The sequence below is a fragment of the Ambystoma mexicanum genome, chromosome 10 (assembly GCF_040938575.1).
Source record: "Ambystoma mexicanum isolate Mex_15411 chromosome 10, UKY_AmexF1_1, whole genome shotgun sequence".
NCBI lineage: Eukaryota > Metazoa > Chordata > Amphibia > Caudata > Ambystomatidae > Ambystoma > Ambystoma mexicanum.
Window position 1 is genome coordinate 1204760966 of NC_090932.1, and position 16509 is coordinate 1204777474.

Below are 16509 nucleotides of genomic sequence, written 5' to 3' on the forward strand. Positions count from 1 at the left end.
CGCACATTCGGAGTGCTAAAGTCACGCTTTCGCTCCCTTGACCGTTCTGGCGGGCAGCTGTTATACGCTCCCCCAGTAGTGTGCAGGATCATAGTGGCAGCATGTGTCCTGCACAACGTTGCAACATGCCGGGGCCTGGCCGTGGGCATGGTGGTGGCCCCACATCCCCAACCACATGCACAGCCGCTGCGCATGGGAGGGGAAAGGGCACAGGGGGAGGCAGCCCGTACACAGCTAGTGGCTAATTACTTCACATAGAAATCACACCCCTGTGGAGTGCACACTGCCCTGGCACATTCCATCTGACAATCAATGATGACTCAACCTGACACTGATCCTGAATGTCTGGAGAATGAACCGGGAATACCATGTCAGCCTGAGATTGTTCACCTGGAAGTGTCACAATGTGTGCATCCCTACCCACACAGACACCACCAATGCAGTTTTGTGAAGTTACACATTGAAGCAGCTAAAATGAATACCCACTTGCAAAATGCAACAAGAGGACAGTGCCATGTCAGCCAACCCAACCCCAGCACTGCCACACGACACACCGTGCCATGTCATGCTAATTGCAGGTAAACAAAGTAATCCCCACAACATGACATCAGTCTCACTATGTACAGTGGCACTATTAGAAACCTGCAACACCTGAAATGCTCACAGAAATGCCGGACCAACAACATACTTGAGCACGTAGTACCATTAACATGACATCACAAATGTTACATATTAGTAGTCTCACCACCTGGAAATGCCTGCACTCCCACCACTACCAACTGTGCAGTGTTGTCGCCATGTAGAGTTGTAGGTGCACTGCTGCCAACATGGTCCCCATCTCCAGACTAGAGGTCCTTGTGTGGACATGAGGAAGGGACCTGCAAATTGGGAGGTAGACACAGAAGAAGAGTTACACATCAATGCAACATGCAGTGTACAACACAACAGCAATATGCACTATGAATGTATACACAGTATTGACTACAGACTGGCCACACAGCTCATGGGAGTCCAACGTCACTGTGTAATTCACTGTCACTTGGGCACACCCTTTGCAAGCCCATGGAAACGGGAAGCAGGAGGGGTGTGTGTGACTCAAACCCAAGCATCTGAACCAAATACATTACAAGCCTGCATGTGCCCAGCCACAATGCAGCGTATGCCCACAGGAACCACGGAAGCCAACAGATCGTCCCAAAAAAATTGGGAATAAAAGAAATCAAAATAAAAATAAAAATAAGAAACAATCAAAAATGGCCATTGATGGGCCCGGGGGGGTTGGGGAGGCCACCCAGGAGGTCCGAGGACAGGATGCACACCAGAACCCACCTGCGTGGATCCTGGGAAGATAAAACACCTCCATGGGCGCATGGCCCACACGGCTACCCTGTTGTGGGAGTATCACTGCTGTCGCTATTATCACCCTGTGCAGCTGCATCCGGAGGTGGTTGCACTATGGGAGGCAGCCCACGCAAGGCCCTAGTCTGCTCCTCCATGGCTGCAAGCATGCAGGTGTGGTAGGTCTGGTTCTGGAGGATGAGTGTGCGGAGGTCCCCATGCAACAACTCACGGGATGCCCGGACCTCTGCCCTCGTTGCCTGCATCTCAGCTGAGAGCGTACGGGTGAGACGCTCCAGCTGCTGTTCTGTCCTTTGGTGTGTTGAAGCCTCAAGCTCAACAAGAGTCGTCCTGAGGTGAAGGAGCTCCTGCCTCAGGGCTTCCCTGTGGCCCTGGGACTCAATGGAGATGGCCTCCTGCAGAGTCGCCAGTGCCGCCCGCCTGTCCCTGTTGGACCCCAACATGTCCTCCCTGTGTGACTGGCAGATGAAGTCGGTTGCCTGCTCTAGTCGCTCCATCAGCCTTTCTGGGGGGACAATGGAAGTGGCCACCCTATCCATGGCCTGAGCCATCATCTCGGATGATGCAGCCTGTTGGGTAGCTATACCGTAAATGGATTGCTCCCATGCGGTATTGCCGGGTGGCGTACGGCCACCACGTCGGCGGGCACCACACCTGTCTGGGGCAAGGCGAACTGCGCCTTGCTGTGCCGGCACTGCCTGAGGCTGCAGGACTGCATTCCCCCTCTGATATGCTGGCCCAGGAACAGGATCAGATGTCGCGGAGTGTGACCCTGCATCCGTAACCACCGAAGGCGTAGCTGCCAACACTGACATCCCCATGGAGGGTACTGACCCTGGTGCAGGTGGGTGAGACAGAACAGAATCCCTCCCTGGAACACTCACCTGCGACGGCACGTAGGTCTCATCCGAATCAACACCTGAGTACAGCTCGGGGGAGGTGCAGCCAGAGACACCCCTTGAGAGCACGACCTGCAGCACTTGTGGGTTCTCCCCCACCACCACACCACGTCCCTCACTGGTGGTTGGTCGGCCCTGGGACACCTCCTGGGTCTGCACCATCTCCACAACCCCAGCAGTATCAGGTGCGTCTTCCCCTGCAAAGACATGAAAACAAAGAAATGGAAACAGGCATTAGCACCATGGCACACATTGAGGGCTGAGAAGCTAGAGAACCAGTACTTGATTGACACATGTCCCACATGACTAAAACCCTCCCATGCATGCACCCTCACTGCGTATGAAGTGCAGGCAAATGGCACACACTGATGACACCAAGATGGAAGATGAACACATTTTCTGCATGCTGCCTGGCAGTGGCATCACACATTGGCCTGTGATTGGCAGGTGAAACACACATGCCATCACACAGATGGCATGTACCATTGCTATTGAGTGAAGATGGAGAGGAGGGCAGCACCTATTCATTCAGTCCAGTTCCCGCATGTAATTGTTTTTCTAATTCTAACAGGTCAGATTTTTCACCTGGAGCTGCCAGTCTGAAATGGTCAAATTGCACAGGGACATGTGTGTACAAATGATATCCAGGTAACAAAGTCACTCCACTTTACCATACCCATGTCAGACATGTGACTAGTGGACAGCGACAAGCCTAGTGAAAGTGGTGGAATGCAAACAAACTGACTGAATGAACAGTGAAAAAGAAGCAAATATGTTGTGTCAAGGTGACACTTCAAGGGCAACTGGCGTGCAGTTGTGCTAGATGTCTACTGTTGGCAGAAGGGATACTGCTATGGCCAAATGCAGCTGCGCAGGAAGGATTGCATGAAGCACATGGCTGACCCATACGACTCAGGCGCACACACTCTCACCTGGCACCCGAACAGAAGCCCTCACACACACACCATGGACATGGATGACACACACATGCATGTGCACTCACCGGACAATGCCTCGTAATCAGCCAGATCTCCCACGCCTTGGATCTGTTCCTCCGTGACGTAGGTCCCAGCGACTGACTCATGTGGAGTGAGTTCCATGTCTACTACTGGAGACCCACCTCCAGTCACTAGAGTTGCGGCATGACTTGAGGCCAGCTTACTCTTTGCCCTGCGCTTTAGGTCATTCCAGCGCTTATAGCAATCATTGGCTGTGCGCCTCACGATTCCAAGGGCACTTACGATGTCCGCAACGGTCTGCCAGTGTGCCTGGCGTTGTGCAGGTGTGGTCTTGGATCCTGCAACAATGACCATCTCGTTGTCATGTCCGGACACATACTCGACAAGTGCATTCAGTTCGTCATCCATGAAGATGGGCTTCCTGGACGGGCCGGACTGTGTAGCCGTGTCTGGGGCATCAGCCTGTGCCGGACGAGCACTCTTCCTCTTCTTCTTGGAAGGTGGTGGTGATCCTGAGTGTCCTGCGCCGCTCTGGACACTAGGGGCAGGAGCCCTGGTGGACTCTGTATCAGGAGTGTGGGATTGCACACTCAGCATGGGAGTTGGTGCAGGCATTGGCTCTAGTGTGATGGTGTCAGGGGGAATGTCAGCAGCATGGACTAGGACCGACACTGTCCTGGCTGGGTGTGTGAGGGCTGGGATGGATGGAGCCGCAGCTGCCCCTGCAGCCTCTCCGCCCTGCCTCCTTGGTGCAGCAGATGACCTTGCTGCCCCAGATCCACGTGGCATGATGGCATCAACGTGCACCAGCGCACGTGTCGTAGCCCTGCTGACCTGGAAGTCAGCCATGGAGTCAGCCAGGTCTGGTGCCACAATGGGCTGGTCCAACAAGGGCTGAGCATGGATGGTGTCAGCCACATCAGCCTCAATGGGAGGGGGGGAAGGGGGGGGATTGTGGGTGCCCGTGACTGGTCCTCCACACATGGGGGGACAGGCTCACCCTGCAAGTTACGACCACGTCCCCTACCGGATCCACCACGGCCACCACTTGTGGCTCTTCCACCTTTGCCACCCTTACGGAATCCTCGCCTCCCAGCCATGGCACTGATGTTAATGTGCGTATGGGAGTGGATGTAGACTATTGTCCTGGGCAATTGGGGGTCAAAGGGGTTGGGTACCAGATGGTAATTGTACCCTAGTGCTCTAGCAAGGCTGAATGTAACCCCTGGCGAAAGATGACGGGTCACGCAACGCACAGGAGGCCCAAAAAAGGGAGATGACGTGCACGCAACCCCTCCTAGACCACGTGTGCAGAAAGAAAAACCTGCACTACGCTGTGGCACCCAGTAACACAAGAATGAACGTATGGGTGTCACACGCAGCCTAGAATGACCTCTGAAGGGGTAGGCTACACACGGGGCAAGCACAGATGTTAGATACGTGCGTGACTCACCGTCTGCCTGGTAAACGAGCGTGTAAAAGGAGCACGTTTGGTTGGCAACACCCCCGCCAAAAGAAGATATGTACGCTGTCTGAGGAGACAGGACAACAGTAGAAGGGAACACTGTTTGAGGGAACAGGCCCAGGTAAACCAGTAAAAGAGAAAAAAGAGTAAAAGCTGTCAGAGGTAACAGGGAATACGAACTTGAAACGCCGTGAAGTAAATCGCGTGTGAAACGACAAGAAGTACAGAATTCACCCACTCGCTCTCCACGAAAAGCACGTACAAGGAAAACGTGTTCTACACGTACCTTTTATACAGGCCCACACGTCCAGCGTCACTTACGCGGCGTGTACGCGCTAGGGCCATTTCCACCTATTCCATGCTTTGTCACTTCTGCGTGTAGGGCCATTTCCACCAATTACACGCTTTGTCACTTCTGCGTGTAGGGCCATTTCCACCAATCACACGCTTTGTCACTTCTGCGTGTAGGGCCATTTCCACCAATCACACGCTTTGTCACTTCTGCGTGTAGGGCCATTTCCACCAATCACACGCAATTCCACTATGACGTGCAGTCTTTCCACGTGTGCTCTGTCATCACGTGCTGTGTGGGAAACACCTGTGCGGGTCACGTCACAGACGCGCTTACGCGCTGAGGGCCTTTCCTCAGTTTTCACGCTGACGTGCAGGATTTTCACGTGCAAAATCACTCCCTACCAAGCTGGCCACGCGTACGCACACGGAATACCACGCTCCTGCCCGGAAGGCCGAACTACTGCCCCCCAGAGCCCGAGCACTCCCACCTGCTGCTGCCTGACTGCCTGCTGCCCCTGCACTGCTGGGGGGTGGGGGTGGTGGGTGACATGAGTGGGGGCCTGGTGGAGGGTGACCCTGCACTGCTGGGGTGTGGGGGTGGTGGGTGACATGAGTGGGGGCCTGGTGGGGGCTGCCCCTGCACTGCTGCGGGGTGGGGGTGGTGGGAGACATGGGTGGGGGCCTGGTGGAGGCTGCCCCTGGTGACTGGGGGGGGTGGGGGTGATAGGGGACATGAGTGGGGGCCTGGTGGGGGCTGCCCCTGCACTGCTGCGGGGTGGGGGTGGTGGGAGACATGGGTGGGGGCCTGGTGGAGGCTGCCCCTGGTGGCTGGGGGGTGGGGGTGGTGGGTGACATGAGTGGGGGCCTGGTGGAGGGTGACCCTGCACTGCTGGGGGGTGGGGGTGGTGGGAGACATGAGTGGGGGCCTGGTGGAGGCTGCCCCTGGTGGCTGGGGGGTGGGGGTGGTGGGAGACATGAGTGGGGGCCTGGTGGAGGCTGCCCCTGGTGGCTGGGGGGTGGGGGTGGTGGGAGACATGGGTGGGGGCCTGGTGGAGGCTGCCCCTGGTGGCTGGTGGGTGGGGGTGGTGGGAGACATGAGTGGGGGCCTGGTGGAGGCTGCCCCTGGTGGCTGGGGGGTGGGGGTGGTGGGTGACATGAGTGGGGGCCTGGTGGAGGGTGACCCTGCACTGCCGGGGTTTGGGGGTGGTGGGAGACATGAGTGGGGGCCTGGTGGGGGCTGCCCCTGGTGACTGGGGGGGTGGGGGTGATAGGGGACATGAGTGGGGGCCTGGTGGGGGCTGCCCCTGCACTGCTGTGGGGTGGGGGTGGTGGGAGACATGGGTGGGGGCCTGGTGGAGGCTGCCCCTGGTGGCTGGGGGGTGGGGGTGGTGGGAGACATGGGTGGGGGCCTGGTGGAGGCTGCCCCTGGTGACTGGGGGGGTGGGGGTGATAGGGGACATGAGTGGGGGCCTGGTGGGGGCTGCCCCTGGTGGCTGGGGGGTGGGGGTGGTGGGTGACATGAGTGGGGGCCTGGTGGAGGGTGACCCTGCACTGCTGGGGTTTGGGGGTGGTGGGAGACATGAGTGGGGGCCTGGTGGGGGCTGCCCCTGGTGACTGGGGGGGTGGGGGTGATAGGGGACATGAGTGGGGGCCTGGTGGGGGCTGCCCCTGCACTGCTGCGGGGTGGGGGTGGTGGGAGACATGAGTGGGGGCCTGGTGGAGGGTGCCCCTGGTGGCTGGGGGGTGGGGGTGGTGGGTGATATGAGTGGGGGCCTGGTGGAGGGTGACCCTGCACTGCTGGGGTTTGGGGGTGGTGGGAGACATGAGTGGGGGCCTGGTGGGGGCTGCCCCTGGTGACTGGGGGGGTGGGGGTGATAGGGGACATGAGTGGGGGCCTGGTGGGGGCTGCCCCTGCACTGCTGCGGGGTGGGGGTGGTGGGAGACATGGGTGGGGGCCTGGTGGAGGCTGCCCCTGGTGGCTGGGGGGTGGGGGTGGTGGGAGACGTGAGTGGGGGCCTGGTGGAGGCTGCCCCTGGTGGCTGGGGGGTGGGGCTGCAGGGGGACATGAGCAGGTGTGCAGGGTAGTCCCCTGTTTTGTGGGCTGCCTGCAGGGGCTGTGGAGGGTGTACAGGGAACACCTGTGAGGACCCACCCAGCCTAATCGCGTGTGTAACTTCCCACGCACCCCTGTAATACACGTACCCAGCCAAATCGCGTGTGATAATTCCCGCGCACCCCTGTAATACACGTACCCAGCCAAATCGCGTGTGATATTTCCCGCGCACCCCTGTAATACACGTACCTGGCCAAATCACGTGTGATAATTCCAGCGCACCCCTGTAATACACGTACCCAGCCAAATCGCGTGTAAAACTTCCCGTGTACCCCTGTAATACACGTACCCAGCCAAATCGCGTGTGATAATTCCCGCGCACCCCTGTAATACACGTACCCAGCAAAATCGCGTGTGATAATTCCCGCGCACCCCTGTAATACACGTACCTGGCCAAATCGCGTGTGATAATTCCAGCGCACCCCTGTAATACACGTACCCAGCCAAATCGCATGTAAAACTTCCCGTGTACCCCTGTATTACACCTACCCAGCCAAATCGCGTGTGATAATTCCCGCGTACCCCTGTAATACACGTGCCCTGGCTAATCGCGTGTAAAACTTCACGCGTACCCCTCTAATACACGTACCCTGGCCAATCGCGTGTTAAACTTCCCGCGTACCACTGTAATACACGTACCCTGGCTAATCGCGTGTAAAACTTCCCGCGTACCCCTGATATGAATGTTTCCCGCTTTGCGTTCCTTGTTTGGCAGCCCTGTAAACTGGTCCAGGGTTAGCGCAGCCCTTTGCGATGATTTAGCGATTTTGATGGCTTTTCCTTGCGCGAGGGCGTTCTTGGGGGCGTTACTGGCGCTGCTGCAGGGTCGCTGCGATACTCTGCGCCACGGCTGGTTTGGGAGCCTAAAATCCATGAATACGCTGTGCGCGGAAATCGGTTTTAGCGCACGTGCCTGGCGCAGTCAATCGCACACGGACACTCTGCGCCAGCCGCTTGCGACACTTTTCAGCGAAATTCTATGAATTACCCTGATAGTATTTTTCCCCATATGTGAAAGGCTGCAGCTGTTACAACAATGGATTCAGCTCTATAAAATGAGTTCCAGAATTGGTCTGTTTCAGTAGGTTAGATCTGATCAACAAATTTTCCATAGATCTTCGCATATAGAGGATTTAAGCCAGGGTATCTATTCAAGACATGGCAATCTGTTTTAATTTCCATGCAGCATATCCAACAGAGTCTTTGGTCATGAGGAATGCTCTGCCAAGTTCCCTGATACTCCAAGGTAGGTAATAAGTTAAAACAAAGAAATAGAATGAACCAATAGAATGGTTCTAACAATAGAATACATCCAAGGAGCAGGGATTGGTAAGATAAGAGGAAGGCACATTAAATGAGAAGCCTTGAGATGAGAAGGTTGTGTATGTCATCCTCAGAGCCAACATGTCCAAGCTACAAATTATGGCCAACACTCTGGACTTTTGTTTAAGAATTTGCTCAATATTGGGCAGATCACTAACCATAGAGATTGGGATTTCCAAGGATGCAAAGAGGAAATGAGCCAATAACTACAATTCAGTGATGAAGGATTGGTTCAATGTCTGGGGTCGTTATTCCCCAAAGCTCTGAGGTTTGTTTGAGTTTTACATTGTTAATGTCAATTTAAGGTGGAGAATGGTGTGTTGGACAAGCCAGCTTTAGAAAAGAGAATACATGTAAAATTCTATCCTCAAAGCTTCTACAGGAACCACGCTCAGGAGATTCCTTACTGAACATAATAGTTTTGCTTCAAATGTGTTAAGCCACTCGACCTGGCTCTGTGGAACTGCCTCCAAACCATAAACTATGGCTGGAATGATACTTGTTTGGTAAATGGCCAGTAGGCCTTCTGAATTATTTCTGCGTTTGCTGGTCATGTCCCGTTTAATGACCAGCCATTTTTTCCAGGTCCTAGAGATTACAAAATCCTTTTTACGGTTAAGATTACGCTTAAGAGGAAAACCCAAGTAAGTATAGGTATCCACACCACCTCAAGTTGGGTGTTTTCCAATTTTCATACAAAGGAGATTTTATTAAACGCTACCACCAGACACATCATTTTAGATGTTCTTGTATTAATCATCATATGATTAGTCTATTCGAAATCTGCATGAGCCTCCATCAAATTCTGGAGACCCAGGGTAGTCTGATCAACAAGAACAGAATTGTCAGTATATCCTAACCAGGTGATGGGCACACCTTTTATTTTGGGGGGACCTTTCTAGCTGCCTCCAAGTAATTGGCCATATCAGTCATCTAGAGATTGAATAGCAGCAATTGTATCAGTGCATAGTAGTGGAATGAAGTATAGCAGGTGAGGATCAATCGCCCAGGAGGCAAGCTTGGTCCAAAGATGCTGTGAGACACTAGGTTGAAGGCCTTGCTGTTATCGATGAAACAGCAGTAGAGATTTAAGTTGGGGGATTGTCTGGCCTCTGCCATTAGATGTTGGATAGTGCCGATATTGCCTAAAGTACCATGTCCATTTCTAAAACACATCTGAAAGGTTTGTCCATAAATCTTTTTCAAGAGCCCATGTGTTAAGGTTTACCAAAAGAATAGAAGGAAATATGTTTTTGCTTCTATCGAACATCACCAGCAGTCTGTAAGTGTGTGGGTCCTGTCTGTCTCCTTTTTAGTGCACCAGAATAAGAATGGATTTACGCCAGCTTTCAGAGGCGCATCTGTTCCTCTCAATTTGTCTAAACAATTCAAACAGGGCTTTAGCCCAGAATGTCGGATTTGTTTTCATAGTTATATTTGCAATGCTGTCTGGTCCTGGGGCGTGAGAGGATTTTAGCTTACTGATGATAAAGTCTATGTGCATTACCTCACAGCTTTCACCTATTTGAAGAGGCGTGGCTATCTGCCACAAGTTTGTCATACATAATTGCTAAATGCAATGTTTTGATGTGTTCTACCCTCTGGGATTGTGATGTGGGATTAATATCGATAGAGGCAGGGTCTGCCAAAAATCCCTAAATCGTGACCAGAATTTACAACTGTCATTGGACTTCAAAGTTCTAAAAATCAATAACCAATTAATTGTGTTTAAGGAATGTTTGTGTTGTGTCAGCTAGTTCTTGTTGTGTATGGCTAAGAGGGTAAATTGAGCTTTCTTGGCATTGGGAGATAATGTATGCTGTCCTTTGACCTTTTCCCTCACCCTACGATACATTTTCTTGCTACGCAGGATGAAAGGATTATAAGCGGCCCTGGACACGCTTCTCTTTTTACCCATAGTCATAGAATGTTGGGAACATATGTATAATAAAACACATGTACTGTAAATAACACATAAATACACTAGGCATTTAGGTAGGTACTCCACTCTTTAAATTCATGTTCAAATACTAATCACTCATTAATGAACACTCAATGAACGCTTAAACAATACCTCTTTTAATTATGAGAAATAGTGAATAATTGCAAGTGATCATTATTAGTCCCAATATATAAAAAAAGTAATTGACCTAACCCAGAAAACTATCGACTGATAGCAATGTCGGAAGCAACAGGAACATGTTTTATTAAAACATCTGACAAATTGGGAAAACCAAAATAATATTTTGAATAGATTCCAAATGGGGTTTAGATCATATTCTAGCAGTAGCCATTGTCTGAGTATGATGGACAGTATAATTACTCCGTTACTCTGTCTAAATGACAGGGGCTCCTTTACGGATCCCACCTCCACCATTAAAGATGTCAAACAGGGTTGCATTTTTGCACCCCTGCTGTGCAATATGTACCTTGCAGACTTGCCAGTGAAACTAGCTAAAGTAGACAATTGCCTTTTAAAGATGAAAAAGTCGTATGTATCTCATATGCAGATGACTTGATAATATGTTATCGAACACACTCAGGTATTACCAAATACTTAGATGAGCTACATATGTATGCGGAAGAAAATGGTTAAATTATAAACTACGACACAACTAAATATATGCATTTCTAAGACAGAGAAATAACAGTACCTAAAATACAAATTATGGGTCACCAAATGGAGCAAGTTAAAGCTTATAAATACCTGGGGATTGTGTTAACTACCAAGGGTGACTCTGTAGAAATTATATTGGAGAAGAAAAGAAAGGCAATCTCTTCAACAGCAATGAGACTGTTAGAGACTATTCTGCATATAGTGTCCATGGTATTTTTCATTTGTACAAACAATGCTTTTCTGCTCTATGCTTCATGGCCTCAAAGCAATGTCAATGTGGGATCTAACCTGGTTGAAGATTATTGAAGGCACGTTTTGGAGAACCAGCTTTATACTGGGACCGAGTGTCCCTATAGAGCTGTTACGGCTTGAATTGGGCCTAATACCTCTCCCAGCCCAGCTTATAAACAGAAGATGTTTATTGTATCAAGTCTAAGACTATACCAATATGTCTGCTATTAGAAATGCTAGGTGAAGAACATTACATGGAAACTCAGAATGATCTCGCGAAACTGGTGAACACAACTTTTAGAGCAATACATTGGACACCGGATTGGGAGATGGAATATTATATCTCCAAAACATCTTTATAAATGTATTGGAAAAGTGGGATTGGGCATCAAAGTACACACACTTAGCAAAATTGAAAAATGATGGTGAAACCATAAAACTAATACACAAATACAAGGTTCCATGGAACTACCTAAAGTTGTGTGTTTCAGTGGATTTGCAGAGAATTTTGATGCTTTTTCGAATAAGCAAATTGCCAGTGTTGACAAACGTTGGTCCAGAGTTAGCGATAGTGAAAAACAACAGTTGCTGTGCTTCCAAATATAGGTTAGAAACATCACAATGAGCCTCATTACACAGACGGCGGTGGACCAAGGTGCTGTTAGCACCTTGGTCCATGCCGGTAAAATACTGGCACCGCCTTGGTGGAAAGGGGAATTACCACCCTATTCCAAGGTTGGTGGGGCGGTAATTCCCCCTTCCCCTATTGCCCTTCCCCATTCCCATTTTGTCCCATAGGGCATAATGGGAATGGGGAAGGTGCTAATTACGGCACCGCAAATTGTGGTACCGTAATTAGCTCCCTGGTCCCTTTGCGGGTTGATTTTTGACGACTGCGAAAAGCAGGCATTAAATTCTCCAACCCGCAAAGGGACCTCGTAGTAAGGCGGTAAGGCTTTACCGGTACCGGTAAAATACCGGTACCGGTAAAGCCTTACCGCCTACCGTCTAATGAGGCCCAATATGTATTAATGGAGTGCCAAGTAAATGGGTCTCTCTATATATATATAACTGGTCTGAGTACACTTGTTAGCAATTATGAAAAAATTAAGAGTGACATCTTTTGGGCTTATTGCTTGAATACGGAAAACAAATCCTTTGTTCTTGCAATATATAATGTATGGTTGGGGATTGCGCGCCAATTGAAGTAACAGAAGTAATAGAATGGCCATGTTAATTAAGGAAGAGAGAGCTACGGGTGGAGATATATGGACTGTATGTAAATATATTATTGTAATATAGAATGACAATTGAAAATAACTTTATAGATGAAGATATAACTAACTTGTAAGTGTAGTTGATACGTGTTATTTGTGTTTAATTATTGCTAGAAGCACTGATTCAATTGGAGCTGAACTGGCTACAACTCATTGAGGGAAAATATTGGAGGAAGGTATTGGGACTCCCAAACTCTATTCCAAGGGCTCTTCTAAGACTTGAGCTCGGACTGATATCTTTAAAAGCATTGGTCTTGAAAAAGAGAGCAGGGCTATAATTAAAAATGGTGAATGGAACGGGAAATGCTCTATTGACGACAGTCGGCCTGGAAATTAATAAAGAAAGTTCTACCTGCCAACTGGCAAAACAGATGGCAGGTAGAACTGTTGAGGGATATCTGTTGGTCACACCGAGCAGGGCCTTATACAGAGGCAATGCAGGCTGTATTGGGAAGACGGGTAGAGCTATGGGACTGGCTGGAGAAATACAAACATCTCTGCAAGCTGAAATGGTATAATTTTGTGCAATCTAGGTTATACACATTTAAGAAGCCGCAACAATATCTGATACTATGCCCGTCCAATAGGCTCATGACTACGGGGGTGATAGATAAGATACCTAAATAACAGCGATTCTGTCGCCTTTGCCAGAAGCAGGAATGACCTGAATCAGCTAAGCATGTCCTCACTGAATGCCGTGCAATGGTGGGTGACATAAAATATTACCTTGGAAAGTATGTACACAACTGGGATACTATAGGGGAGACGTTGTTTTGGAACCATTGTGTTAATACCGAAAGCATGCGTCTGTTAACTGCGCTCTATAATGTGTGGCTGAAGCTGGAAGTCAAACACAGGCCAAGATGGCATGTGGCAATGAAGAATGAGGTTAAATATTATATTATATAAAATACCAAGACTAAGAGACAAAGACTACTGTTGTGTGGCGCTCAATTTGATTTTGATATAATATTTGTTTTTTATGTATATATATTGCTTGTTTTTATGTTGTTTATATGCAGATTGAAATGATGTAGATGTTAAAACTTTATTATTTAAACTAAATCACATTAAAGATATTATTATTAATTATTGCTATATGTGTTATTATTTATTGATATTTGAAAAGGTTTGTATGAACTCAAAGCATTCATATTGAATGAAACAAATAAAAAATGAATAAGACATTATTATCATCACTATCAATACGCAATACAGTTAAAATGCAAAAAATAATTGCCTCTATCTCAAATCAAGACTAAGGGCCTCATTACACGGTAGGCGGTAAGTGTTTACCGGTACCAGTATTTTACCGGTACCGGTAAACCCTTACTGCCTTACTACGAGGTCCCTTTGCGGGTTGGTGAATTTAACGCCTGCTTTTTGCAGGCGTTAAAAACCAACCCGCCAAGGGACCAGTGAGCTAATTACTGTACCACAATTTGCGGCACCGTAATTAGCGTCTTCCCCATTCCCATAGAGCCCTATGGGGCAAAAATGGGAATGGGGAAGGGCAATGGGGGAAAGGGGAATTACCGCCCCGCCAACCTTGGAATAGGGCGGTAATTCCCCTTTCCACCAAGGTGGTGCCGGTATTTTACCGGCATGGACCAAGGTGCTAATAGCACCTTGGTCCGCCGCCAGCCGTGTAATGAGGCCCTAAGACTGATCAACCTTCTCCAAGAAATCATAATCACCTTAAAAATCAACTGCCTGCACCACCAGGTTGTGATAGACGACCTCACAAATCATGCTAGGTAATTTAGCAGCTACCTCACCAAATCATGATAGGCATTGTCATAGAAGCAGCTCCCTCAAAAAATACCTCAATACCTTTCTCAATGTGATATCAAATGAAGTGTAAAAGACCTTTTCATATACTCACTAACTGTAGAAGGTAGGGATTTGAAGCAGGGCTGGAGCAGAAGGGAAGCTTGGGATTATCCACAATTCAACGAAACATTGAAAAATTGGAAAAAAAAATATATTAAAAAGCCACCTATTAATGTACAATGATCTTTTCAGCAAAAAGTATCAAACATAGGATAAAAAAGTGCTAAAACAGAATTCAAGGTCTGCTCAAAAGTCAATAGACAGCGTCATTTAGGGAATCACAACAGCCAGAATCTATCTGGAAGGCATTATGATCAAGTAAAAGAAAAAAGAGGCTGATGGCCCCTGCCAACTGGAAAGCCACTGTGCTCTTTCTTCAATCTTACAACAGTGTGCATCGTCCCCTTGTCAGCTCCATCACCGGAACAGCCATGTGCAGGGCCTGAGCTGACTCTATTTATGCTTTTTCGAGCTGTCCCTTTCCATTCCTCCAATCCCAAAATTCATCCAGCACTGAAACTCTTTCTAAACAAAAATATCAGCAGAGCACATCTTTTTTTGAGTAAACATTACCAAAGACACACACATCATTCACCACTAGGAATCATTTTTAAAAAATGTGTTTATTGGACAGCAGCATTCTTGTGTAAATATAAGCCAAGGACATGATCATTCTGCAGTTGGAACCGTTCCAACAAAAGCTTCTGCCAACAGCATTGATCAACCATGTAAACTAGAGAAAAGGATGCATTTTGTAGTTCTTTGCAGTGCCTAATTTTCTTTTTGTTTTGTACTTTTAGTACATTTGGGGAAATCCTTCAGTACAGTCATAGGGAATTGTTTACAGTAAGTGTGCATAGTGTATTCAACTCAAGGTTAATGGTGCCCGGCCCAGACAATGAAAATAAACCTTTAATGTTCTGTACTTTGGCTTTACAAAACGCAAATCTTGTGGCATGCATTGTACCAAATATAAAAGTGTTTGCATTGCACTGTATGTTTAGCAACAAGGCCTGTGCTGCAGCTCATACCACATGCCAATTTAAGCATGGTTGACTTGGGCACTTATGGGAAATACACAACATATATGTCAACTGTGTTATTTCCACCCATTTATCACCAACAATTTAATCAAAGCAAAATAAAATGCATAATTATCACAATGCCTCTTTTATAGGTGCACCTTTCCTCCCACTTTAATTGCAATTCTTCTTCCCTTCAATTCTGCCATCCCAATTCCCTCTTCTACTCACTCCCTCACTCACTCACTCACTCACTCACTCGCTCACATAATCTTTCATTTAAAATAGGGGTATTGACATTTCTATGCCAAGGCCCCCTTGAGTACAAATATATTGTATACGCCCCTAAGAAGCCATATTAATATTAAAAGCAGTCCCCATCCCTTGTTACCTTAAGCTATTAGGTTGCAGGGTCACCTATAAGCCCAAACTATTCCATTAATGATTAGAAGATGGAAGAAATGCCATATGAGATGGGAAACACAGCCTGGTGTTTGGTTATTTGCCCACCCATTGACTGTCCATGGCCATGCTAATATGTATGGCCAATCCCAACTTGTCCCAGCCCCTCTCTCCCCAAAACAATTCCTCATGGGAACTCTTGTAGCTTGCTTTAATTAAGCCTTACCATCAAACTTTCCTCTCAAAACACCAGCCAGTGTATTTTCAAAGCAGTCTTCTCGCATGTGGGACTTCTTTCTCAAAGGTATAGCATGGAGGAGAGGCGAATGTGCGGTGACTGTCTAAAACTGCCCCAATCTTCAGAAGAAGAAAAGCTGTCCATGCATCTCGCTGGATTTGTGGAACTGTATTAACTGTTCTGAGAAATAATCATCTTTTGGTGCTACAAGAATTAGACCCTGATGTTATCAATTTCTTTGGATAGATTGTATGTGTGCTTAGAGAAACTTAATGATGTGCTGTGAATCATTTGTATTTATTCTGCAGGTTGTGCAACCATCTTATTTTGCAATGTTTGTTTAATATGGGTGTTCTTCATTGCATGCTTCAAATGTTTATGATGTTTCGCATGCCAATTGTGTGTATGATCCCAATTTCCTCGGTCGATAGCTCAGCGGCAACGTGCTCACCTTGGAAGCATGACGATACAGCAACA